Source organism: Oryx dammah, unplaced genomic scaffold, assembly GCF_014754425.2.
Source record: "Oryx dammah isolate SB20612 unplaced genomic scaffold, SCBI_Odam_1.1 HiC_scaffold_23, whole genome shotgun sequence".
Lineage (NCBI taxonomy): Eukaryota > Metazoa > Chordata > Mammalia > Artiodactyla > Bovidae > Oryx > Oryx dammah.
Genome location: NW_024070207.1, coordinates 12,344,346 through 12,367,742, shown reverse-complemented (window position 1 = coordinate 12,367,742; position 23,397 = coordinate 12,344,346). Strand labels below are relative to the sequence as shown.

General features: G+C 40.5%; 1 protein-coding gene and 1 pseudogene across 1 annotated transcript in view; one reads left to right on the top strand and one right to left on the bottom strand.

Annotated features, from left to right (window-relative positions):
* The window catches only part of BEX4 (brain expressed X-linked 4), a 77,965-nt gene that overhangs the window by 32,379 nt on the left and 22,189 nt on the right, over positions 1–23,397 (bottom strand). Inside the window, exon 3 of the mRNA XM_040265007.1 lies at positions 13,669–13,758. The gene's annotated coding sequence lies outside the window, so the exon portion shown is untranslated. The remainder of the gene's footprint in view (positions 1–13,668; positions 13,759–23,397) is intronic.
* LOC120881348 lies at positions 92–1,788 on the top strand (annotated as a pseudogene).

The following is a 23,397-nucleotide window of genomic DNA, read 5'->3' as shown; positions in this document are numbered from 1 at the left end:
GCCCACAGAACCTTTTTACTTAAAGACATTCGATGCTCCCAATCCTGGAATTCTGGTATTGATGTTGAATATAGCTTAGTAGCATATTAAAATGGCTGTACCCAAAGACAGCATCCCTTCCTTGTTGGAATGCCAGTGCCACATCTGTCTGGAAATCCTCAGTGAGCCTGTGACGCTTCCTCGCAACCACACGCTCTGTAAAGCATGCTTCAAATTGACTGTAGAGAAGGCAAATTTGCACTGTTCTTTCTGTCACCCCTGGATCTCTTCGTGGACTCGGTACCACACCCGAAGAAATTCCCTTGTCAATATGGAACTGTGGGAGATAATTCAAAACCACTATCCCGAGGAATGCCAGGTTAAAGTCTCTGGGCAACAATCAAAGGAAATCATTGATGACTATACGCCAGCTCATCTATTAAGTCAACCTGGGGAATTAAGAGAATATGAAGAGGAGAGAAGCAAGGTGGAGGCAGAGCGACGAGCCATTCAGGAGGAAGAAAACAAAGCCAGTGAAGAATACATACAGAGATTACTGGCCGAAGAGGAAGAAGAGGAAAAGAGACAGGCAGAAAAAAGGCACAGAGAGATGGAAGAACAACTGAAAAGTGATGAAGCGCTGGCAAGAAGGCTAAGCCTTAATATTGGCAATGTCTGTGAGGAACGTGTCTCTGCTGTCCGCTCGTATTCCAAAAAATCTAATCCAGTCACAACCGAGTCGCAAAGGAAAAGGGAGAGCAAACAAAAAAACACTGGCAGTATTCAGAAGTATTTGTCACCAAATTCTCAACTTGAGTCAGCGTCACAGTCTGAAGTTGTAGAAGAAGACAGGAAAACCTCCAGGTCCAAGGACACTGACAGCGGTGATAGGAAGAACCCTACATGGCAAGACACAGAAATGGAGGAAGATATGCCAGCACTTTGTCCTCAAATATGCCTTGAAGTTCAAAAGCAAGATGCAGAAGCTTCAGTGGAGTCACCTAGACCTCAGTTATGTGCCAGTGGTGGAGGATGGTACCTTGAAGGAAAAGTGAAAACAAAACAAAGCAGTCGTGAAAGAGAGTTATGTGTCATCAGTCATGAAGAACCTAAAGCTGGAGTTTCCTCTTCTGGAGAAACTGCAGTTAAGCCTTATGGCGAAACAGAGAGTGGATGTATGGTCTCAGATGTGACACAGACACTGAAAAATAACACAGTTGTGACAGAAAATGAGGAGTCTAACCTACTCACCAATAAGGATATCTCCAGAGCAAAAAACCAGGAATCTTTGTCTGAAGCAGTCAGCGATCCATGCTATTCTACAAAAAGAAGAAAAATGTTCCTCAAAGCTTTCTCCGACCAAGAGTAAACAAGTCCACTTCACCCTAAAACTGATAGATTTGGAACGTCTATTTTTTGAGAGATATAAACAAGAAGAACAGGATAGCATTGCAGCTTCAGAAAGAGGTGAATCAAGAACAAATGAGGCCAACCTGGCTAAAAGGATCCCCAGATGAATATCAGTTACATGCTATGTCTTCACCTCCAGGCAAATTACTAAATGGACAGAAGAATGCCAAAGAGAGAAGCTTCAAAAAACAAACTGAAATAGAGCATCCAGTACCTCACAGAGCCTCAAAAAGTGAATATTTTCAACCTTCTTTTAAGTTCCAGTTGTAACATTGTTCAGTTAATGCAAGAAAGTACCAAGTTCTACTATAGATCCTTGTACATAAAATGACTCATTCCCTACAGCCTGGTAAGTCAAAGAAAAGTATTTTTCAGATGTTTCACAGATACACAAAGTAATGCTTGGGTAAGAAGAGTGTTTGCTGCTACTGCTGCTGCTGCTGCTAAGTCACTTCAGTCGTGTCCAACTCTGTGTGACCCCATAGACAGCAGCCCAGCAGGCTCCCCCGACCCTGGGATTCTCCAGGCAAGAACACTGGAGTGGGTTGCCATTTCCTTCTCCAATGCATGAAAGTGAAAAGAGACAGTGAAGTCGCTCAGTCATGTCTGACTCTTAGCGACCCCATGGACTGCAGCCTACCAGGCTCCTCCGTCCATGGGATTTTCCAGGCAGGAGTACTGGAGTGGGGTGCCATTGCCTTCTCTGAAGAAGAGTGTTTACAACCTAGTAAAGCTCGATTGTGAAGCTCTATCATAGATTCTTTATAAATTTTTCATTAGTGCTGCTCTATGGGCAGACTCATTGTCCCTAATTAAAGGCCTGTATGATTACAGAGGCAGAGTATACAGATGCGTTTCTGCCAAACCCAGTTGTAAGCAAGAGTTCCACTCCTTTCATTTTTTTTAACAACTGTGATAGACTAAGTTTAAGTTGATGGTCCTTCAGTTCAGTTCAGTTCAGTCACTCAGTTGTGTCCGACTCTTTGTGACCCCATGAATTGCAGCACGCCAGGCCTCCCTGTCCATCACCAACTCCCGGATTTCACTCAAACTCACGTCCATCGAGTCCGTGATGCCATCCAGCCATCTCATCCTCTGTCGTCCCCTTCTCCTCCTGCCCCCAATCCCTCCCAGCATCAGAGTCTTTTCCAATGAGTTAACTCTTCTCATGAGGTGGCCAAAGTACTGGAGTTTCAGCTTTTAGCATCATTCCTTCCAAAGAAATCCCAGGGCTGATCTCCTTAAGAATGGACTGGTTGGATCTCCTTGCAGTCCAAGGGACTCTCAAGAGTCTTCTCGAACACCACAGTTCAAAAGAATCAATTCTTCAGCGCTCAGCTTTCTTCACAGTCCAACTCTCACATCCATACATGACCACAGGAAAAACCATAGCCTTAACTAGACGGACCTTAGTCGGCAAAGTAATGTCTCTGCTTTTGAATATACTATCTAGGTTGGTCATAACTTTTCTTCCAAGGAGTAAGTGTCTTTTAATTTCATGTCTGCAGTCACCATCTGCAGTGACTTTGGAGCCCCCAAAAATAAAGTCTGACACTGTTTCTACTGTTTCCCCATCTATTTCCCATGAAGTGATGGGACCAGATGCCATGAACTTCATTTTCTGAATGTTGAGCTTTAAGCCAACTTTTTCACTCTCCTCTTTCACTCTCATCAAGAGGCTTTTTAGCTCCTCTTCACTTTCTGCCATAAGGCTGGTGTCATTTGCATATCTGAGGTTATTCATATTTCTCCCAACAATCTTGATTCCAGCCTGTGCTTCTTCCAGCCCAGTGTTTCTCATGATGTACTCTGCATATATGTTAAATAAGCAGGGTGACAATATACAGCCTTGACATACTCCTTTTCCTATTTGGAACCAGTCTGTTTTTCCATGTCCAGTTCTAACTGTTGCTTCCTGACCTGCATACAGATTTCTTAAGAGGCAGGTCAGGTGGTCTGGTATTCCCATCTCTTTCAGAATTTTCCACAGTTTATTGTGATCCACACAGTCAAAGGCTTTGGCATAGTCAATAAAGCAGAAATAGATGTTTTTCTGGAACTCTCTTGCTTTTTCCATGATCCAGCAGATGTTGGCAATTTGATCTCTGGTTCCTCTGCCTTTTCTAAAACCAGCTTGAACGTCAGGGAGTTCACGGTTCATGTATTGCTGAAGCCTGGCTTGGAGAATTTTGAGCATTACTTTACTAGCATGTGAGATGAGTGCAGTTGTGCGGTAGTTTGAACATTCTTTGGCATTGCCTTTCTTTGGAATTGGAATGAAAACTGACCTTTTCCAGTCCTGTGGCCACTGCTGAGTTTTCCAAATTTGCTGGCATATTGAGTGCAGCACTTTTACAGCATCATCTTTCAGGATTTGAAACAGCTCAACTGGAATTCCATCACCTCCACTAGCTTTGTTCATAGTGATGCTTTCTAAGGCCCACTTGACTTCACATTCCAAGATGTCTGGTTCTAGATTAGTGATCACATCATCATGACTATCTGGGTCGTGAAGATCTTCTTTGTACAGTTCTTCCGTGTATTCCTGCCACCTCTTCTTAATATCTTCTGCTTCTGTTGGGTCCATACCATTTCTGTCCTTTATTGAGCCCATCTTTGCATGAAATGTTCCCTTAGTATCTCTAATTTTCTTGAAGAGATCTCTAGTCTTTCCCAATCTGTTGTTTTCCTCTATTTCTTTGCATTGATTGCTGAAGAAGGCTTTCTTATCTCTTCTTGCTATTCTTTGGAACTCTGCATTCAGATGCTTATATCTTTCCTTTTCTCCTTTGCTTTTCACCTCTCTTTTCTTCACAGCTATTTGTAAGGCCTCCCCAGACAGCCATTTTGCTTTTTTGCTTTTCTTTTCCATGGGGATGGTCTTGATCCCTGTCTCCTGCACAATGTCATGAACTTCATTCCATAGTTCATCAGGCACTCTATCTATCAGATCTAGGCCCTTTAATCTATTTCTCACTTCCTCTGTATAATCATAAGGGATTTTATTTAGGTCATACCTGAATGGTCTAGCGGTTTTCCCTACTTTCTTGAATTTAAGTCTGAATTTGGTAGTAAGGAGTTCATGATCTGAGCCACAGTCAGCTCCTGGTCTTGTTTTTGTTGACTGTATAGAGCTTCTCCATCTTTGGCTGCAAAGAATATAATCAATCTGATTTTGGTGTTGACCATCTGGTGATGTCCATGTGTAGAGTCTTCTCTTGTGTTGTTGGAAGAGGGTGTTTGCTATGATCAGTGCATTTTCTTGGCTGCGCAGGTGCAGGAGGGCCTAGAGGAGCTATCCCATGTTGAAGGTCAGGAACGGTGGCAGTAAGGAGATACCCCTCATCCAAGGTAAGGAGCAGCAGCTGTGCTTTGCTGGAGCAGCCATGAAGAGATACCCCCACGTCCAAGGTAAGAGAAACCCAAGTAAGATGGTAGGTGTTGCAAGAGGGCATCAGAGGGCAGACACACTGAAACCATACTCACAGAAAACTAGTCAATCTAATCACACTAGGACCACAGCCTTGTCTAACTCAATGAAACCAAGCCATGCCTGTGGGGCAACCCAAGACGGGCGGGTCATGGTGGAGAGGTCTGACAGAACATGGTCCACTGGAGAAGGGAATGGCAAGCCACTTCAGTATTCTTGCCTTGAGAACCCCATGAACAGTATGAAAAGGCAAAATGATAGGATACTGAAAGAGGAACTCCCCAGGTCATTAGGTGCCCAATATGCTACTGGAGATCAGTGGAGAAATAACTCCAGAAAGAAGGAAGGGATGGAGCCAAAGCAAAAACAACACCCAGTTGTGGATGTGACTGGTCATAGAAGCAAGATCCGATGCTGTAAAGAGCAATATTGCATAGGAACCTGGAAAGTCAGGTCCGTGAATCAAGGCAAATTGGAAGTGGTCAGACAAGAGATGGCAAGGGTGAACGTCAATATTCTAGGAATCAGCGAACTAAAGTGGACTGGAATGGGTGAATTTAACTCAGATGACCATTATATCTACTACTGCGGGCAGGAATCCCTCAGAAGAAATGGAGTAGCCATCATGGTCAACAAAAGAGTCCAAAATGCAGTACTTGGATGCAATCTCAAAAATGACAGAATGATCTCTGTTCGTCTCCAAGGCAAACCATTCAATATCACAGTTATCCAAGTCTATGCCCCAACCAGTAATGCTGAAGAAACTGAAGTTGAACGGTTTTATGAAGACCTACAAGACCTTTTAGAACTAACACCCCCAAAAGATGTCCTTTTCATTATAGAGGACTGGAATGCAAAAGTAGGAAGTCAAGACACACCTGGAGTAACAGGCAAATTTGGCCTTGGAATGTGGAATGAAGCTGGGCAAAGACTAACAGAGTTTTGCCAAGAAAATGCACTGATCGTAGCAAACACCCTCTTCCAACAACACAAGAGAAGACGGTCCTTATGGATATAAAATGCCTTGACCTACTCCCAAGAAATCTTAATGTCCGTGCATTTCCCCTCAAGATGCATATTTTAGTGCCTTTGAGCACTTTTTTGTCCTGCTCTGATTACTAGTTAGGACATTAAGATTTCTTGGGAGTAGGTTAAGGCATTTTCAGAGCACGGAGAAGGCAATGGCACCCCACTTCAGTACTCTTGCCTGGAAAACCCCATGGATGGAGGAGCCTGGTAGGCTACAGTCCATGGGGTCGCTAAGAGTCAGATACTACTGAGCGACTTCACTTCTTTTCACCTTCATGCATTGGAGAAGGAAATGGCAACCCACTCCAGTGTTCTTGCCTGGAGAATCCCAGGGATGGGGGAGCCTGGTGGGCTGCCGTCTATGGGGTCGCACAGAGTCAGACACGACTGAAGCGACTTAGCAGCAGCAGCAGTAATCAGAGCAACATCATAATATACCAAGTAACTAAGGAAGCCAGGCAGAGTTTAAAATCTGTTTTCTTGCAACTTTCTCATTACATTTGCAGAGCATTTGAAATGTATCTTCCACAACACTAATTTCCATCTCTAGTTTAATTGCTTTCAGTATTACAGCATTTTCTTTGACTTCAAATGGGTTAAATTGTGGAGTCAGAAAAATTAGACTTTTCTGGAAAATGATGACTTAGCTGAGAGAAAGGAGACTTGGTGCAAAAGGAGTTAATCTTGGCTTAGACTGAGTGGGTGAGATTGAGAATTTGGAAGTACTGGAACTGAGTGGATGATAGACAACTGGGTCTAGGATGGAGTAGCAGGTGGAGTTTGGCAATATATTCTTTCTTGTCTTTTCTTTGCTAAATGACACAGAAAGCATGTGCGTTTTACTGCCTTTCACACCATACTATGTAATCTGCTATTCCAAAACACAAAATGGGAATTTACTGTAGCAGAGTTATGTCGTAGTATCCTGTGTTGTAGAACGTGACTAAACATGTTGTTTCCTAACATTGTCATTTGTATTGATACTGATTCTTATTTGTGTTTATGCACAAAAATGGAAAAGATGATACTTGGATTTTGCCCTGTCTTATCTTTGAAATTTAAATCAGAGAACAGCAATTTCACTTGTGAAATTTAACTTAGAGACTGTTAAACTTTTATTTCATTCATATGAAAACCTTGGAGCAAAAAAAACAAGTTTTAACAGCATTTCTGCTGATGTCTAGTTTGCCATCCTTTTAAGGTAATAATACAATAAAATGTCCTAGAGCTAATAATTCTAGCTTAAGTTTGTCAATGATTTTATACATTATTACATTTTTTGTCTGCAAATTACAAAACTAAAATCTGTAATCTTTGCATACTTGATGACATATACTTCAATATTAATTGAGTGATAATGGGTAGAATTCTGAAGGTAATTTAAACTTTAATTTCCCCTTTCTCATAAATTATTGTCCCCTGAGTGATAATTGTGCTGAAATGAAGTATAGTTAGAAACTCACCAAATTTGTCTAAAATAGACTAAAATCTCTCTTTTCATGAAACCAGTATTTTTTAAGACCTGTTTTGCTTTACATTTTAGGGACTCCTTGTATTAAAGTTTTGTAATTATGTCTTCCTGGAGTAGTCCATAACCAAAATGGATATAAAATAGTGTAATGTATTTAGAATTTACATAGATAGTCACTTATTTGTCTGTGTAAAGTTTTCCTAACATCTTTTTTAAGGTAAATTTTCATTTTTCAGTTACTCTTTCTGATACTCCTACCATAAATGCATTTTTGTGATAAACTAGTAAATGTTTTGTGTCAGTCATTAGTATATACTGATGCTTTTCCTCCCATTTTTATGGAAGGGATATGACAGTGTTTAATTTCTCAGTGAGTACTAAAACTCTGCAGAGCTTGAGAATCTGGAAATGAAAATAATTGTTTAAAAGAAAAAGAAGAGAAGGAGAGAGAGATGTCACACAGGCAAGGGGTCCCCCACCCCCCCCTGGAGACCATAACACTCTCTTTAGTTTCTCTCTGACCTCAGGTCCTATGGACTCCATCTGTCAGGGAGGTCCTGTCTGCCTCCTGGGGTCACATTCCTAACCAGAACACTCTGTCCACTCGTTAGCTCTCCCCACGTTCTGGTTTGTTCCATCTCTGCATGCTGCAGTCCATGGGGTCACAAAGAGTCAGACAGGACTGAGCCATTGACTGACACAGAAGTCTGGTAATGGCGGTATGTTGGTTCCACCTTGTGACAAAAGCCTGAACTGCAGTTTAAATATTTGGGAATAGGAAAGTGGGACAGAGGGGCAAACTCACCAGACAGAGCTTTCTAGAAGTCTGGATGGAAAGCGGGGAATTGCTTTGGTATGGCTATACTGATGGCTTCTTTCTGGCCACTTCATATAAAGGGAATCATATAATACGTGATCCTTTGCATATTCGGGTTTTCACTTGGCATACATTTTTCAAGGTTCCTCTAAGCTGTAGCGTTTATCAGTACGTCATTCCTTTTTATTGCCAAGTAACATACCACGTTTTATTTATTCATTCACAAATTGGTGGATATTTAGGTTATTTCCACTTTTGGCTATTATTAACAATGATTTCTATTCATATGTTAATATTTAAATGTCTTATTCAATTTTAAAAGGTTACTTTCCATTTATAGTTATGAAATATAGGCTATATTCCCCATGATGTACAGTACATCTTCGAGTCTATCTTATATCCAGTAGTTTGTACCTCCCACTCCTACTCCACCCCTCTTTTGTTCCTTCCTACCCCCCACTGCTAGCCATGAGTTTGTTCTCTATATCTGTGAGCCTATTTCTGTTATATTTGCTAGTTTATTTTTTACAGTACACATGTGATATCATATAATATTTGTCTGTCTCTGACATTTCACTTAGCATAATACCCTCCAAGTCAATCCATCTTCGTTGCTTGTTGCAGGCATTATTTCATTCTTTCTTATGGCTGAGTAGTAGCCATTCTCTCTCTCTCTCTCTCTCTATATATATATATATATATATATATATGTACCACATCTTCTCTCTATATATATATCCATCTTCTTTATCCATTCATCTGTTGATAGACACTTAAGTTGCTTCCATATCTTGGCAATTATAAATAATGCCACGAACATTAATGCACATGTATCTCTTCACGTTAGTGTTTTTGTCTTGGTTATATACCCAGAAGGGGAAATGCTGGGTCATGCAGTAGTTCTGTATTGTAGTTTTTAAGAAACCTCCATGCTGTTTTCCACAGTGGCTGCACCAGTTTACACTCCCATCAACAGTGTACCAGGGTTCGTAAATCTCCCCGTCCTAGCCAACATTTGTTATTTGTGGGGCTTTCATTAATGATAGCCATCTGACAGGTGTGAAGTGATATCTCACTGTAGTTTTGATTTGCATTTCTCTTATCATTAGCAATGTTGAACATCTTTTCATGCACCTATTGGCCATTTGCATTTCTTCTTTGGAAAAATGTCTCTTCAGTTCTTATGCCCACTTTTTCATTGGTGTGGGGTTGTTTTTTATGTTGATTTGCATGAGCTGTTTATGTAAGCAGAATATTAATCCCTTATCAATCATATCATTTGCAAACATTTTGTCCCATTCAGTAGGTTGTCTTTTCATTTTGTCAGTGGTTCCCTTTGCTGTGCAAAACCTTTCAAGTTTAATTAGGCCAAATTTGTTTAGTTTTGCCTTTATTTCTTTTACTTTAGGAGATGGGTCAAAAAACAAACAAACAAAAAACATTGCTGCAATTTATACCCAAGGGTGGTCTGCCTATGATTTCCTCTAGGAGTTATATAGTATGCAGCCTTACATTTAGGTCTTTAGTCTATTTTGAGTTTATTTTTCTGTATGTTAGGGAATGCTCCAATTTTATTCTTTTGTTTGTAGTTGTCCAGTTTTCCCATGCACCATTTATTGAAGAGACTGTCTTCTCTCCGTTGCAAGAACTCTCTGTTTAACTGTCTGAGGATCTGTCACACTGTTTTTATGACTCTGACAATCCTGAAAAGTACAGACATATTTTGTTTTTTTTTTCTCATGATTAGACTGTGGTTGTGGATTTGGGTGGGGGGGAATACCATAGAGTTGAAGTGCCCTTCTCATCACATCATATCTGGGAGGACATGGTACCTACATGACATCACTGAATCATTGGGAAGGTTGGCCTTCATCACTGAGTTAAGATGCTGTTTGCTGAGTTTCTCCACTGTAGAATAGCAGTTTTCCGTTCACCCGCTCTATTCTTTATAAGTGAATCACTAAGTCAGCCCTGCCTTCAGGGATAGAAGGGGGAAGGTTCACCTCATGGAGGGAAGGTATCTATTTGTATTATTTTGAATTGTTTAATCAAGAAAATTTATTTCCTCTTTTTATTCATTCATTTATTTATATTATTATGGATTTGTATATATTTTTATATAAGGTTTGTGTTATTTTACTGAATGGATACATCCTAAAAATGTGATTTCTGTAATGCAGTACATGTATTTTGACTTAAGAGCCAGGAACCTGCCAAAGACTTATCACCACCATTAAATTGGTATTTCAAAACTAGTATATTGCTTAATTGTGGTATAACAGACAATGCTTTAGGTGACAAATTTAACTGTGGCAAAGTGTGAGACATAATTTTAGATGATTTCATTGCATACTTGGAAATCTTTAACAAAGAAATGAAAACAGGTACATTAGAGTTTATTTAAATGACCATAAAAAATTACTAACATGCCTTAAATTTTTTTACAAAATCCTTTTCAATGAAGCAAGAATATGGGATGTAAAAGGGAAGGTGTAGATTTCCCTGGTGGCTCAGATGGTAAAAGTGTCTGCCTACAACGCAGGAGACCTGGGTTCAATCCCTGGGTTGGGAAGATACCCTGGAGAAGGAAACGGCAACCCACTCCAGTGTTCTTGCCTGGAAAATTCCATGGACAGAGAGCCCAGTAGGGTACAGTCCAGGGGGTCGCAGAGTCAGACACGACTGAGCAACTTCAGTTCACTTGTCTAAGGCACAGCCTTCACACTGTCTGACAGATTCTATGGAAGGTATTTTACAATTTGAGCTTTTTGGTAACTGATAGCATGACAATGGAAACCCACTCCAGTGTTCCTGCCTGGAGAATCCCAGGGATGGGGGAGCCTGGTGGGCTGCCGTCTATGGGGTCGCACAGAGTCGGACACAAGTAAAGTGACTATGCAGAAGGCGATGGCACCCCACTCCAGCACTCTTGCCTGGAAAATCCCATGGACAGAGGAGCCTGGGAGGCTGCAGTCCATGGGGTCCCTAAGAGTCAGATACGACTGAGCGACTTCACTTTCACTTTTCACTTTCATGCATTGGAGAAGGAAATGGCAACCCACTCCAGTGTTCTTGCATGGAGAATCCCAGGGACAAGGGAGCCTTGTGGGCTGCTGTCTATGGGGTCACACAGAGTCGGACACGACTGAAGCAACTTAGCAGCAGCAGCAGCATGACAATATAATCTTTGTCTATATACAGCAAATGAATTCTGTCCTGGGGACAGACATACCTCCTGGAGAAATATCTGTTTGTCTACATTTGACTCATGATCTATAAATGTGACAAAGAGGTGAATATTGACACTGTCATGGTAAATTTAAAAGTGTGGGAGAACACAGCCCATTAGATAAGGGATGAAGATTGAGTCAGAGGGCAGGTGCAAGGAGATGTGAGTTGAGTATCAAGAATTCTTTGTAAAATTTTGGTGCAAAGGGAAGAATATACATCAAGAGGACCATAACTAGAGATGTGGACAGAGGCTCACAGCAGTAAATGAAGTTGTAAAAAAATCACCATTTATAGAACACTTGAGCAGGTTGAGATCTTAATAAGGATCCATCTCTTCTTAGATGTAACATCTCAAAGTACCACACCAGCCTTCCCGTGCCTTACTGCCTTGTTTCCGTTCTGGAGACACCTAAGAGTTATCCAAAGAGTGATGTAGAGTTTCTTCCTAATGCCTGTCAAATATATGAATGGAAGAATAGATGGATATACAGTGTGTCAAAGATGTGATAAGAATTTAAGGATCTTTATCCATGAGTGTGGAACTCCTCAGGGAGATGACTGAACCTGTGTGGTGGGTGGTTGAGAGGATATAACTCCTCAGGACTCTTCAACTGAGGCTGCAAGATGGGAGCCCTCTATTTCAGAGCTCAGCAGCAGAGTTAGTCAGACTGCCACACTTTACGTCCTAGAGCGGTCTTTCCCTGACCTGAGCAGGTGAGTGCAGACAGGCTTGCCTTGCATCTGGGGAAAGAGACTACTGTCTGCTCAGAAGCACGTTGTGGTCTAGCTGTGTGCCATTTAGAAAGACTTGGGAATGAGCAGATCCAGCTCCTCTCTAATCCTGAACTCCACATACATCAGAGATATTCTCAACCTCTTTCCAGGGATACACACTATCATTGGGAGCCCCCAGAGTCCACACACACACACACACACACGTGCACACACAGCTGGAGCTTACAAGCAGGCAGTAGCATTAGGAGAACCTGCAGGCTTATGTGACTGTCACACATTGTTAGGCTTCCTATGTAAGTAGACTCATTTGCAGTAAAAAAAAAAAAAATGACAGTTATGACTGACAGTCTTGTATAGGAGGAAAGATTTATTTTCAATAACCTTGATATGCAGTTAAAAATGATGGCAATAAAAAAAAGTGATGGCAATAGATTTTCCATTCATCACATTGGAAAGTAAAACTGTGGACTATGGAGTATTTCCAGTGGGTGAGCATGAGGGGAAACCTACACGTTCTGATACTGCTGGTGGGGTCCTCAATCAGTCAGCGTCCATTAGAGAGTCTGTGCACTTCCTATCTGTATGTATTTGGGGACTGCTCCTTCAAGTAGTAATCCTCAACAGAATTGTCCCTCTACTAGAGAGTGCATATTCCTTATGACATATAGGTTGTCTGGGGACTCTGCTTTCAAAAATACCTATAATAGTTTAAACATAGTCCCTTGTTTCTTTGTTTTAGCTTTACCAAGGTATAATTGATATGCCAAAAAATTATACATGTTTAACATATATATATTCTTGAATTTGGACGTATGCATAAACTCATAATAATCACCAAACCAAAGTCCTAAAGGTATCCATCACCTCCAAAATTTTGCTTGTTTTCTTTTAATACTCCCCAGGTTTTACAGAATAGGAAATTGAGGTCGAATCAGGTTTACCGACTTGGAAAAATATAGGCAGACCTAGCATCCTGAAATCAGAAATGAAGATACAGATTACAGAAGTGACACAAGTCAACAGGAAAGCAAAATTTACTTGATTTCGGCCTGATGTGTGGCTAAGTCTCATGCAGTCTCTGTGTGGACATGTAAGGTACTAGTCTCTGCTTTTCTTAGTAGTAAGATGACCCCCAGCCAGGTTACCTAATCTCTGTACATCATCACTTAACCAGCTACAAAATGGTGTAGAAATCATATTCTCTACCTCCCTGGAATGTTGTGCAAAATACATGAGATTAGAAATAGTACACATTCAGGAAAGCTGAGTTCTTCATCATTTCCTGAGGTCAAGGATCCTGCTTTTTGCAAGTTTTAAGTTCCAATCATCCTATGACCATGCATAAGTGGTCATTCTATTATGAAACAGCATGAGGACTTATTGAGTTCATCTGATACAGAGTGTGATAGGAGCTGGAGATTGGAAAGTGATTATTTGGAAATCACCGCTTCTTCCTTCCCAACTAAGGTCTCCAAAGGAAAAGCTCTTTCCCATATGGGATCTCATTTACCTCTATATCTCACAGATTTTATATGAAAAACAACCAGCACAGGGGAAATGACTTACCCAAAGGTGGATGATGTACCTGGCGCCAGTATCCTATTGCAATGTTCCTTTGCAAACCTCCTCTTTCTGGATAATCTTGCATATATTATTCTGGAGAAATTAACACAGAAGATAAAAAGTGGAATGGGAAAGTATATGCAATAAAGTGACGTGGGGTGATGGTTTTGATGGTTTCTTTCTCAAACCATATGGAGTTGGTCCAGTGATTGTTTCCTTCTTCCTAAACTAACTGGCAAGTTACACCAGCGAAGAGATAGAACACAGAAGTTAATACATAATGGAAACTTACACATTTCTCTTCTGCTTAATATTTCCAATTGTCATCATAGAGTAATGCTATTTGGATTATGTCAAGTGACGCTCCTATAAAGGAAAGATGGGTATGGGATAGGAGGGGAACTAATATCTATTGTCCTATGTACAATATGCTGTGTATGACACTCGATATATTTTGTTCTTTTGCTCCTCAGAACAAATTGTTTCCATTTTATAAATTAGAAAAGGCACACTCAGAAATATTATATAATATCTAAAAATTATATGTGTGTATGTGTGTATATATGAAAGTGAAAGTGAAGTCACTCAGTCGTGTCCGACTCTTTGCGACCCCATGGACAGTAGCCTATCAGGCTCCTCCATCCATGGGATTTTCCAGGCAAGAGTGCTGGAGTGGATTGCCATTTCCTTCTCCAGAGGATCTTCCTGACCCAGGAATTGAACCCGGGTCTCCCTCATTGCAGGCAGACGCTTCACCGTGGGAGCCATCAGGGAAGCCCAGCTTGTATATATATATATAAAAGCTGTGTGTGTGTATATCTATATATCTATATATAATACCCTACCATAACTGTAGACATCACAGAAATGCTAATCCTGAGGCAGTGCTCTCCTCATGTAAAACACTGCCTCCTTTTTACTTTGTGGTGATTCAGGGCTTAGAGATAAGTGTTTTGAATTGAGTATGTTTTACTTGACAATCATGCATGTATAGATGGATACTAATACTTTTCTTTCTCCAGGTGGAAACTCTCAATAAATATAAGCATCTAGATCTCAGAAGAGAGATCTTCTAGGACGTGGATTTTCACTGGAGTGTCTGGCAAATAATATTCACCCAATAAAAATGCATTGAAATCACAAGTCCATGGATCAGTGAATGCATGTAGAGCTCTTACGACAAAATACCAAAGTGGACAAAATGTGTAAATAGTTCACAGATGAAGAAATTAAAATGGCCAATAATCATAAAAATATGTTCTAACTCACTAATAATTTAAGGAATGCTACTGAAAGCATCTAAATATCCTTTCATTATCTATCATCTGACAAATATAATTCACAAACATTTGAAAACTGGCTTGTGTGTTGCGGGTGCAGGTTGGGGAGGCTCAACTTCAGCATAAGTCAAGGAAACAGAACACAATCAGAAATAAATGTAAATATTATGAACAAAAGTTTAGAGGTGGGTAAGAAATGAGAACACTCTGACACCTTGTGAGAGAATTTAAACTATTGAAATCACATCCCACGGAACATGGCAGGGAAATTTTTACATATTCAAAAGTAAGCTGGTAAGAGGATATTTGCTGCAGCATTGCATGAAATAGAAAAGAAAAATGGAAATATAGGAAGCTTTCCAAATGTCCATCACTATGTGAGTAAAGGCTAACAAAACCATTTATACTTCTCTATGGGCTTCAAGGCAAAATGGAAAAAAAAAACCCTGAAATTCCAGAGTTAGCTACTGATCAGGAAGAAAACAAACCTGTGTTCCTGATGAACTGAAATCCCCTAAAGTCAGTCCTGGAGGAAGGCATAGCAGCCCACTCCAGTATTCTTGTTTTTGCTTATCTGGTGGCTCAGCAGTAAAGCATCCACGTGCAATGCAGGAGACATGGGAGACGTGGGTTCCATCCCTGGCTTGGGAAGATTTCCCTGGAGGAGAGAAATGGCAACCCACTCTACTATTCTTGCGTGGAGAATACCATGGACATATGAGGGCTACAGTTCATAGGGCCGCAAAGAATCAGACACGACTGAAGCAATTTAGCACAGGCGCATGCAAAGTTAGTACTGTGTTCTGAATAATGGTCATAATAATGGGTAACTTGAATAGCTGCTAGGATTAAAGGACATGAAATATAAAATACAATTCCTTAAAACACTTCTGCACATATCACTTGCCCTCCCTACAGATCACCTGTCTCAAGGGCAATACCTGAGCTTCTGCCCGAGCCCCACCCCTCTCTTCAGGGATGAGCCAATGCATGTGGCCGACACCGAGATCAGCTGGCAGAAGGGGCAGGATTTCATCTTCTCTGTCTTCTTCCTCTCCCAATGGGGTAGGTGCGTGAGTAGTGTGGGACAACAGCAGAGGTGTGGGACCATTTCTCCAGCCCTGAAAGCCCATCTTCTGAAAGGGTGGCTGCTCTGTGTCCTCAGGGAGGATGAGGGATGGGACCTCATCCCATCCTGACACCTATAGAGGTGATCCAGGCTCTGTCACCACGATCTTGGACATCTGTGACTGGGACTCATGGTCCCTTTGTCACAAAGCTGTCTTGATGGGTGAATGAATGAGGAAACCTGCCCAAAGGGTACAGCACATGGTCAGACTTCAGGGCCCTTTAAGTGTTGGGGAAAGAAGTAAGGGCTGTCTGAGCCTTTGTCCTAAAGAAGGCACTGTGAAAAGTCATTTTTCATTTTTTTCTCCTATGACAATATACAAATCTTTATGAAGGAAGCAAGTATCTCTCTGTTATACCATGAGACAAACTTCTGAGACAAGATGGCTCTTTCATATTAACTGGTAATCTTTCAAAGAACTAATCCTTTTAGAGAGAGAATAGCATTGAAACATATACATTATCCATATATAAAATAGATAGCCAGTGGGAGTTTGATGTATGATGCTGTCCTGCTCCCTAACTGTGCAGTGCTGGGCCAAGTCTTTATGTCCCTGTCACTCAGTGTTTCTTCTATAAAATGGGGATGAGCACAGCAACAGTATCTACCTCATAGGGTGCTACAAGGACTGATGGAGATGATACATAAAAAGTACTTAGCACATTAGTAAGTTTTAGCCATATTTCTTCCTTCTTATATGTCTTTATTGGCAATACTATCCCCACAGGCATAAAAAATAGGATATAGGCTGATGGTTCATTCATAACAGTCTCCTGGGGCCACCTTGGGGCTTCCCTGATGGCTCAAGTGGTAAAGAATCTGCCTACAATGCAGGAGACTTGGTTTCAATCCTTGCATCAGGAAAATCCCCTGGAAGAAGGGAATGGTTACCCACTTTAGTATTTTTGCCTGGAAAATCCTATTGACAGAGGATACAGTCTAGGGATCGCCAAGAGTGGGACACAACTGGGTCACCATAACAAATTATTATGAGCTTCATGGCTTAAAACGTCAGAAACTTCAGAGACAAGCTCTCATAGTTCTAGAGACCAGAAGTCTGAGATCAAGGTGTCAGCAGGGCCAGGTTCCTGCCAAAGGCTCCAGGGAAGCATCCATCCTTACAGCTGCTAGTGCCCAGTGGCTTCTGGAGCCCCTTGGTTTGTGGCAGCACAGCTGCAATCTCTGCCTTTCAGTATCTCTTCACATGACTTTCTTCCCTGTGTGTGTGAAATCTCCCCTCCTTTGTCCTATAAGAACACTAGCCTTTGTCGATTTCACCTCAGTATCCTTAACTGGGGCTTCCCTGGTGGCTCAGAAGTAACGCCTCTGCCCGGAAATGGCAACCCACTCCAGTACTCTTGCCTGGAAAATTCCGTGGGTTACAGTCCACGGGGTCGTAAAGAGTCAAACATGACTGAGCCACTTCACTTTTCACTTTCAATCCTTAACTGAATCAAGTCTCTCAAGACTATTTTTTATTAAGGTCACATTAACTTGTATGAGGGTGTTAAGATTGGACACATCTTTTCGGGGGACCCACTTAACCAACTTCAATGAGGTATGCAGGTTCCCAAAGTACATGTAGATGAGATCTTATCCACTGTAGATAAATATACAAATATACACATAAATGGGGGCTCCCCTGGTGGCTCAGTTGCTAAAGAATCTGCCTGCAATGAAGAAGAGCTGGGTTCAACCCTGGGTCAGGAAGATCCCCTGGAGAAGGGAATGGAAACCCACTCTAGTATTCTTGCTTGGAGAATCCCATAGAGAGAGGAGCCTGGTGGGCTACTGTCCATGGCATCTCAGAGTCAGACACAACTGAGCAACTAACACTAAACACACAAAAATATAAATATCTATGGGGAATTCCCTGCTGCCCAGTGGCTAAGACTGCATGCTGCCAATACAGGGTGCCCAGATTTCACCCCTGGTCAGGGAACTAGATCGCACATGCCACAACTAAGAGTTCCCATGCCAGAACTAAAGGTCCCACATGCTGCAATGAAGATCAAAGATCCCGTGTATTGCAACTAAGACCCAGTGCAGCCAAATAAATAGTAATCAATTAAAATTAAATAACTATCGATTGTTAGGTTATTAAAAAAGATTAATTAGAAAATTCTGGAGGAATATCATATAGAGGAAAATACAGTTTAATTGGGTGGTATGTTTTGGGGTAATGCTTTTTTCACCTCTTTTCTATGTCCTCTGTCTTTACCTAAAATGAATACCAATTGCTCTTGTACCTATATAAAAAGAAAACAAAATGGAGCGGAGCAAGAAGGTTCCTAGCTCAAACATAGGAAAGCCTTTGGAATGGGAATGCCCTAGAGGCACAGGAAGGGAGATGAGATATCGGGGAACCTTTCTAGATTATAACAGGACACATTCCACCCAATTCCAAACTATAGTGGTCACTCTCACTATTTTAAATTCCTGTGTATTGAAGTGGGAAAAACAACTGTACATCAGTTTGGTTGATTATGCTTTGCAGGTCTTATCAGATAAGAAGGAGTAGTGTCCACTGGTTAGATGTGGATCTCAGCAGCCATCCAGAATGTGTTCACATCCTAGTCTTGTGACTGGCGAGCCCTGCCCTCACTCTGTCTCACTTCCTTGCTGTTTAAATTTGGGCAACAGTAGCTCTTCCGTGTGGGTTGTGGTGAGGACTAAATGAACAAGTACAGGTTTAGCACTTACAATAGCATAGGCAGAGGGGAAATCAGCAATAATATTAGGTATTCTTATCACTATTATGATATAAAAATTGACTATTAATGTTACCTCTGCCATTTTTATTATGTGCATTTGTACTGATTGGCATAGACTGACCCTCACAATATATTTCTATTAAAAAGCATTTTATAGTTTTCATTTGTATTCATTTTATTTTTTGCTTGGAGGATAATTGTTCTACAATGTTGTGCTGGTTTCTGCTGTACAACAACGTGAATCAGCTGTAATTATACATATATCCTCTCCCTCGAGCCTCCCTCCCACCCATCTCACCCTTCTAGGTCCTCACAGAGCACCAGGCTGGGCTCTCTGTGTTATATAGGAGCTTCCCACTAGTTATCTGGCTTACACCTGATAGTGTGTATATATATATATATATATATGTCTATGCTACTTTCTCAATTCATCCTACCCTCTTCTCTCCCATATTATTATTTTTTTTTCCCATATTATTTTTTAAAACTCCACATATAATCAATATGATATAATATTTGTCTTTGTCTGAGTTACTTCACATACTGTAAATGAACGCATGTACACCTGTGGTGGATTCATGTCAATCTATGCCAAAACCAATACAGAATTGTAAAGTAAAAATTAAAAATCAATAAATAAATTAAAAAAAAAAAAAAAACTCTCAAAAAAAAAAAAAAGTAAATGAACTATACTTATATTAAAAAAAAACACTTACCAATTGCATAATAAAATTTACAAAAATGTATTCAAATGATAACAGTGCTTATCCACTGTAAGAATCTCTAATTTTTTTTCCTCTTCTATATTTCTCATTTTTTATTTATAACAAAAGTGTCTTGGTTTTTTTGGTAGTGAAAAAAATAGTATTTTTAGCCCTTCCCAAAGGAAACTGTTCAGCAGCAAAATGAGGAACATCCCTAAGCCAAGGGAATGAGTAACAGCATGGTCCAAGGTAGTTGGGACTGTCACATGGGCAACTTTAGGGACAGGACAGAGGCTCAGGGGAGGGGCAAGCCTGTCTCTCAAATAAGCCTTCCAGCCAGCATTCAGATGATGTTGCCAATTCCCAGAATTTTAGTGAAGTCAAGAGATAAAAGTGAGTCACAACATGCTTCTTTCTGTCCCCTCCAAATAAAGCCCCCTGAACTGAAACCAGGTTCACTGGTTTAACCACACAGTTAGCCGAGTTTAACTTGTAGCTTCTCCCTCAGGAGGAAAAGGCAAGAGTAATTCAACTTTCTTCTTTTGCTCCAGGAAAATGTCTAGTAGACTCAATATCACACTTGGCTCTTCTCTACTGGATCTTGTTTCTGAGGCTCAGAGTCCATACCTTCTCTAAGGTTCCACTGTAGGGAAGAGTAAGCAGATAAACACATGGAATAGAAAGGAAAATGAGAGGAAGGGAAAGCCCGTGAAAATCAGGGGAAGGGGCTCAGGATCTGTTTGCCTGCCCCCTCTCATTTCCCTGGAAGCTGTGCAATGATGCTTTTCCTCTTCCCCAGCTCCATCACACAGCCCCCTCCACACACAGCAGTGACACTGAGGCTCTCACATCATGAACATGCGCCCTTATCCCTGCTTATGTTACATGTCCAGTATTCTCTCCAGTAGACATGCTATTATGGAAATGAGGCATCACATTGACAGAGTCAAGGAGGTAATGTTGGAATGGGAACTAACATTGCTGAAAGGTTACTAGATGCCACACATGTTGGTTATCTTCATTTGCTCTTCATATGCTCAAAGTAATGCCTTGAAGTGAACATCATCACTTTCTTTCCGCAGACTGGCATATACTCACACTCAGAGAGCAAAGCACATGTTCAGAGAATCCTAGGAAGGCATAAAATGGACAGAGAGACAACTTTGTAGGGCTGACAGGCCAATTTTGTGACAGTTTGATCATAAAAATAAATAGTTCTGTCAGATGGTAACCCTTTGAAAAAATAAGAATCTATGAGTCATACTAATAAAAGAAATATATGAATAAATAAATAAATGATAAGGGAGAAGGGAAAGCTCAACCCAACATCTGAATGTCAATTAACATCAATAAATCTAGAAGTAATGACAAAATTATAAAAGCAGCACTTAACAACTAACATAGTCATGACAGATTCAGATAAGAATCACAAATGGATTTCAGTCTGTAATAAATCCCACAGCAGTCACTGAGTCACCATGGTAACCATGCTGACCAAGGAAATCTGTGATAAAACAAATAGCAACGATCTTGATACGTTTTCTAATATGTGCTAGGAACTGAGCAGGGCTGACATAACACACAGGAATTAACCTCAAATATTCCTGACACAAATATTCCTCACAACTTCACCAATACACACAAACACACACACACACATCCCCACCTAGATACGTGGATACCCACATTCATAATGCTCTCTCCCACTTTTTCTTACCACCCAAGAACCCAGGAATTCATCAAAGTAGATTTGTTTGAGGATAATGGAGATAACTTCACAATTCAATCCTAACCACACAAACATTAAAGCTATAAAACTATTTCATTTCAGTGAATGATTTTCTGGAGATGACCTGTAGAATTATCTCTATGATATTTTTGTCCTTTGTTTTGGTATATTGCCAATGACATCTAAAAGCTGATATGAGCATCTAGGCAAATGAATATTGTGATGGTAATTTCATGTATCAACTTGCTGGGACCATAGTGCCCAGATATTTGATCAAACATTATTCTAGATGTTTCTGTGAGAGTGTTTTTGAATGAGAATCACATTTAAATAGGTAGAATTTGGGTAAAGCACTTAGCCCTCCATAATGTGGATGGGCCTCATCCAATCAGTTGAAGGTACGGATAGACCAAAAGGCTGACCTTCTCTGAACAAGAAGGAATTCTGCCAGCAGACTGCCTTTGAACTTCATCTACAACATGGGCTCTTTGTGGTTTGCTAGAAGGCTGCCTTCAGATTCCAACTATAACTCTTTCCTAAGCCTCCAGCCTGTTGGCCTTCTACATTAGACTTTGGACTCACCAAGCCTATTCAATTTCATTAGTCAATTTCTCAAAATACATCCTATTGTTTCTGTTTCTCTGGGAACCTAAATAATACACATATTAAGCATCAAGAATCTTTTCTATTCTATTCTGTGGTGCTTTCAACCCAAAAGATTTCCCAGCAACATCTGGTTACTGACAGTTCAGTGAAAATATATATGGGGTTTGTATTAAAAAAAACAGTGCCATTCATGGAAGCAATTAAAATATCCATCAATGGATGAATGGATAAAGATGGTGTGCTACATATATACAATGGAATATTACTCAGCCATGTAAAGTAACAAAGTTGAATCATTTGTAGAGATGTAGATAGAACTACAGTTTGTCATACAGAGTCAAGTAAGTTAGAAAGAGAAAAACAAATATGGTATATTAAAGTATACATGTAGAATCAAGAAAAATGGTACCAATAAACCTGTTTGCAGGGTATGAACAGACATGCATAGAGAACGAAAATGTGGATATGGGGAGGGAGAAACAGGGGTGGGATGAATTGTGAGATTGGGATTGACACATACACATTACCATGTGTAAAACAGATAGCTAGTAGGAACCTGCTGTATAGCACACGGAGCTCAGCTTGGTGATAAGTGGTGGCCCAGATGAATGTGTGGGAGATCCAAGAGGGAGGAGATATATGGATAGCTGATACACTTCATTCTACAGCAGAAACTAACACATTGTAAAGCACTATTATCCCAATTTTAAAAAATGCCATCAATAATAGCATCGTAAACTATGAATATATAGAGATAATCTATGTAGCACACCTATGTCCATAGATGTGTATGCCCTGTAATCTGAATCTGCAGAACCTTGCTGAGAGAAATTAAAGAAGCCCTAATAAATAGACTGACTACAACAGTCCTGAGAGCCACAGGGTATTCACATAAGTCCTTTTGAAAGGATATCACCATTATCCCAATTACCCCTACCACAGTTGGGCCTCAGGCCAAACTACAGGAAGGGAACACAGCTCCACCCACCAACAGAAAATTGGATTAAAGATTTACTGAGCATGGCCCCACCCACTAGAGCAAGACCCAGTTTTCCCCACAGCCAGTCCGCCCATCAGGAGGCTTCCACAATCCTCTTATCCTCATCCATCAGAGGGCAGATAGAATGAAAACCAGTCACAGAAAACTAACCAAACTAATCACAAGGATCACAGTCTTGTCTAATTCAATGAAATTATGAGCCATGCTGTGTAGGGCCATCCAAGATGGATGGGTCATGGTGGAAAGTTCTGACAAAACGTGGTCCATTGGAGAAGGGAATGGTAAACCACTTCAGTATTCTTGCCTTGAGAATCCCATGAACACTATGAAAAGGCAAAAAGATATGACACAGAAAGATAAACGCCCCATTTTCATAAGTTCCATTTTCATAATGGAAATCTTATTTGGTACAAGAAGGCAAAGTAAAAAGAGTAGAAATAAAAGACACACAAATTGTAAAGTAAAAAAATTTCTTTCATCTTTGTGGATGACATTATTGTCTATGAAGAAAATCCCAAGAAACGTATATTGCAAAAGAAGAAATAAAACCAAAACAACTGGAAATTCAGT